This window comes from Mus musculus, chromosome 12 (genome assembly GCF_000001635.26).
Source record: "Mus musculus strain C57BL/6J chromosome 12, GRCm38.p6 C57BL/6J".
Classification (NCBI taxonomy): Eukaryota; Metazoa; Chordata; class Mammalia; order Rodentia; family Muridae; genus Mus; species Mus musculus.
The window spans coordinates 13,749,928-13,755,441 of record NC_000078.6 but is presented as its reverse complement, the minus strand read 5'-3'; the positions used below and the strand labels follow the sequence as shown (position 1 = coordinate 13,755,441).

General features: G+C 41.1%; 1 pseudogene; it reads left to right on the top strand.

Annotated features, from left to right (window-relative positions):
• On the top strand, nt 1,759–2,971 carry Gm4929 (predicted gene 4929; annotated as a pseudogene).

Here is a 5,514-nt window from a genome sequence, read left to right as displayed (position 1 = left end):
GAGGACAAGAAACTTTTCCTAAGAAGTTTTACCACCAATCCTTTTCTTGATTTTGGCCCAGTCATACTAGTGGGACCTCCATCCATTTGTATGAAATCAATAAATAAAGGCACTATACCTGACTGTGTATACAATTAAACCTTGATATTTCTATCAGACAGGCATGCTACTACTGAAACCATCTCCCGTAAATGGAGACAGCTCTAACTTAACACTACTGTTTAAGATGTCTTAATGGCACTTCCTTCTTGATTCAAGTAGGAGCCTTAGAAAATCAATTAAAGTTACCTTACTTCTCTGTCCTGTTATTCCTGGTGACTGCAAAGATATAAACAAAAGAAATTACAAAAAAAGTGATAAGAATTAAAAACCAGGAGAATTAAGGGAGTAGTTAGGGAAAGGACAATGAAGAACTAACTTAACTAAAGGAAAAAGGCATTGATAAATAATTTTTAATATTTAGCCTATTTGGTTATAAAAGTATAAATTTAAAACACAAGATACATATTTATAATTATTAATTAATAAAAACATTTCAAAGTTTTATTTAGCTTACTAGCTGCCTGAAACTCCCCAAGCCAGTGATTCCTGGTTACTGGTAAAAAATAATGTCCATTTTCAACTCCCCATAAGAAAACATGACACATGTGACATGTAAATGTTTCAGCCCTTTTGACTCACTTACATCATTCTATAAGTTGACTACAAAAACAAGATCTCAAAAATGAAATAAATATACATGTGCTAAGTAATAAATCACAATCAATATAGACACCTAGAAATGAGATTTGAGGTAAAACTCTGCACATGTATGTGTGTAACGCAACCCATGACACAACCACCATAGAGAACACCAATTCTTGTGTGCTATGGAAACAGGTAGATAATACAATAATGAATAGAGAAAAGCTGCAGGGGTTGGTTCTGTCATCATTTGCCACTATTTGTAAATCAGACATAATATGTCATCATTTAAAAAAAGAACTTTAAATACAGAGATGCTGGAGCACACATAGAGGGGTCAGTGGATCCAGAAGAGCTCACTAGATGTTTGTTAACCAGGATACTGTTCTACTGCAGAATCAGTCTTATGGTGTGAGAGATATGATATGATGACAAAAAGCAACATAGGAAAGAACAGGGTTTATTTGGCTTCATTTCCAAGTCACAGTCCATCATTGGGAGGAAGTCAGGGCAGAAACTGGGGCAAAAGCCATGGAGGATTCTGCTTGCTGTCTCGATCATGCCTAGCTAGCTTTTGTATTTAAGGACCTGACCAGGAAGAGTGCTTCCTATTGTTGTCTGGGCTTTTGTGCATCAAGATAATGCCCGCAGACAAGTCCCAAAGGCCAACCTGATCTAGGCAATTTCTCAATCTAGACTTTCCACTGTGGCCTGTGTTAATTGTATGACAATTAAAGAGACATAGTTCAAAGGAAATCCTTTTAAAATACCAGCAACCCTTTAAGCTGCAATGACCTTTGATACTTCCTCAAACTCCTGGTAGCCAAAGAAATGAGAACTAATATAAAGGGATATTTTTAACCTATTTAAATAACCACAATTTTAAACAGTATAAGGTTGGATCTGGAAATGAGGTAATGCATGGTTAATTCTAGATATAGCAGAATGAATAGCATACAATAGTGGGGGAAGGGTAGTAAACCTCAAAAGACATTGATATTCCCTCAAAGAAAAATCCTGGCTCTCTGCTCCTCCCTGTTCCATAGACAGAGCCAGCCTCTTGTGCAGAGCCAGCCTCGTCCCGTAGACAAAATGGTGAAGGTCAGTGTGAACGGATTTGGCTGTATTGGGCGCCTGGTCACCAGGGCTGCCATCTGTTTTCCACATGGCAAAGTGGAGATTGTTGCCATCAACGGCCCCTTCATTGACCTCAACTACATGGTCTACATGTTCCAGCATGACTCCACCCATGGCAAATTCAACGGCATAGTCAAGGCCAAGAATGGGAAACTTGTCATCAATGGGAAGCCCATCACCATCTTCCAGGATCGAGACCCCGCTAATATCAAGTGGGGTGATGCTGGTGCTGAGTATGTCGTGGAGTCTACTGGTGTCTTCACCACCATGGAGAAGGCAGGGGCCCACTTGAAGGGTGGAGCCAAAAGGGTCATCATCTCTGCCCCTTCTCCCGATGCCCCCATGTTTGTGATGGGTGTGAACCACGAGAAATATGACAACTCACTCAAGATTGTCAGCAATGCATCCTGCACCACCAACTGCTTAGCCCCCCTGGCCAAGGTCATCCATAACAACTTTGGCATCGTGGAAGGGCTTATGACCACGGTCCATGCCATCACTGCCACTCAGAAGTCTGTGGATGGCCCCTCTGGAAAACTGTGGTGTAATGGCCGTGGGGCTGCCCCAAACATCATCCTTGCATCCACTGGGGCTGCCAAGGCTGTGCGCAAGGTCATCCCAGAGCTGAACGGGAAGCTCACTGGCATGGCCTTCCGTGTTCCATCGTGGATCTGACGTGCCACCTGGAGAAACCTGCCAAGTATGATGACATCAAGAGGGTGGTGAAGCAATCATCTGAGGGCCCACTGAAGGGCATCTTGGGCTACACTGAGGACCAGGTTGTCTCCTGCGACTTCAACAGTAACTCCCACTCTCCCACCTTCGATGCTGGGGCTGGCATTGCTCTCAATGACAACTATATCAAGCTAATTTACTGGTATGACAATGAATACAGCTACAGCAAAAGGGTGGAGGACCTCATGGCCTACATGGCCTCCAAGGAGTAAGAAACCCTGGACCACCCACCCCAGCAAGGACACTGAGAGCAAGAGAGAGGCCCTCAGTTGCTGAGGAGTCCCTATCCCAACTCAGCCCCCAACACTGAGCATCTCCCTCACAATTTCCATCCCAGACCCCCATAATAAGAGAAGGGGCCTAGGGGACCCCTCCTTACTCTCTTGAATACCATCAATAAAGTTCACTGCACCCATAAAAAAAATCCCTAAATTCATTTAAGCATGTCTTTAGCATAAGACCTAGCTTTACCAGTCATTCAACATTGAGAAAAACTGAACACAACCTCCATACCACACAGCCAGGTAGTGCATGTGCAAACTGTAGGATGTACACTCAACAGCATAGAACATTGTCACTAAAATGGATGCTCACAGATGTGCTAATAGAACAAGAGAGAATGCATATACCAGAGTTCCAACTGGAAGCAGGTGCATAAAGTACACAGACACCACCCTTACAATCTGCTTTAAACACATTGTGTGCATCAAACAGACCAGACAGAAGCACATTGGAATTATATCCAGTTACATTTGTGTGAGAGTATTACAAGTAATTTTTTTTCATTTTTTCGTCCTTTTTTCAAAAGATATTTCCTATCTTTTGATTTTAACTTAATAAATATTCTAATTAGTTAATTTCTCATGATCCTTAAATTATTAATATAATAAGAATAATTGTTTCTCAAAAAACCTAAAGGACAAAATTAATGAATGATTCAGCATCTTGCAAGCAGTATAAAATAAGATTCAGCAGCACTCGGGAGGCAGAGGCAGGCAGATTTCTGAGTTCGAGGTCAGCCTGGTCTACAAAATGAGTTCTAGGACAGATAGGGATATACAGAGAAATCCTGTCTCAAAAAAAAAAAATTACAGGAGGATATATAACAGTGAAGTAGAACATGAAACAGTAAGGATTTTTCTCAAACATAATAAAAAAATTCATCATTTCTAAACACCACCAAGTATAGTTACATAAATTAAAATGGTCATAATTTCACAAGAGCATATACTATCACAGGAGTGCTGTGCCTCAGCCAGTCCATCATCATCCAAAGCATCTGTGTGTGGCTTATGATTGTAAAACTGTTCCAACGACTTTAATACTTGGTAACTATCAATATCCCAGTTGCATATCCTGCTTTTAATATCCCTACATTTCTTTCAAGATGCAACTAAAGAAATAGACACTAATGATAATCACAGAGGGTGGGGTGTTGGAGAAGCTAAGGTTGCCTAATAGACCAGGGGTAGCTGAGCTGGGATTTGGAGGGCATTTGACAGGTAGAAAAAGGATCAGGAAAAGAATGAGATGTGTTCATCTTTACTCCATCTGCATCGGGACAGAGAGGTCTAGAGCAGCGGTTCCCAATCTATGGGCTGTGATCCTCTTGGGGATCAAATGGCCCTTTCATGAGGGTCACACATCAGATATTTACATTGCAATTCATAACAGTAGCAAGGTTACAGTTATGAAGTAACAATATGATTTTATGGTTGGGGTTCACCACAACATGAACTCTATTAAAGGGTCACAGCATTAGGAAAGTTGAGAGCCACTGGTCTAGAGGATACAAATCTGGGAGGCATGGCTTAGGGAATGAAATGTCTTACAAAACCAGGTGACTACCTAAAGAATGTCAGGACTAGGACTAGAAATCAGAACCTCTGTTCATGAGCTTTGGCTTTCTCTATCATCCAGGTACAGGGGAATACATTGAAGTAATTAAAACTAAAAACCTCCTTCTATTCATGACTCAGCTCTATGAAGATCCCTTGGAGAATTCTGGCTATCTGATAAGAATAGATGCCTCTTGCTCAGGTTGGTAAGATTACATTAAAGATCCTTGTCAATCCAAGAAATGTAAAATACCAATCGTGCTTTCTTCCTTAGTTTACTAATTCTTGCTGCTTGAAAGTTAGATGGCACGGCAGATTTCTACCTACAGTCAAGGTCTTCAAACTTCACTATACTTCAGGAATGCCTAAAGACCCTTAACATTTTTGCTGCCCAGTTGCACACTTACCCATTACATCTGAAACTACAAATGTGGTCCAGATTAAACTCTACCGGTGTTGCAAATATCCAGGCACATTTGAGTCTCATACTCAAAGCATAGTCAAAGACTACACTGGCAGAAGCATCACCTAGGTGCTTGGTATTCAGGGCAAACTCAAGACCACCTGGGGCAACAGAGAATACTCTTAGTTTTATAAGTTCTCCATGTGGCTAGTATACATCTTAATATCTTCAAGGCACTTTTCAATCTGGATTTACTAAAGCTATAATAAATACCCTCTAGTTCCCTCCTCTTCTGGCTTTCAGAATACAGAAGAGAATAAATCGCAGCATCCTTAATCCTTGAGATCTCCTGAGATTACCTTCTGCAGGAGAGTGGGAGCTGTGAGTTGATGAGCAAGGCCTCCTGGAGGAACTGTAGTACTGGGACTGTGGTGACATCGCAAGTTTAACATTGGCCAGGTTACATCGGAAGCATCAGACTAGAAGTTTGATGTTTTAAAGTTTAGGGAGGAGGTCCAGATTGGTGATACAATTTGTGTGAAAATGTTCTGTAAACTGTAAATCATTATGCAAATGGGAGTGTTTCTACTTTCCCTAACAAGTTCTCATGGGTCTTCTAAGAGTCTTTAACAAATTAAACTCTTAATGACAAGAAAATGCAATCACCAAGTCAGGGTGGGCACTCACCCAGGGCTCATGTCTTTCCAAATGATGTAG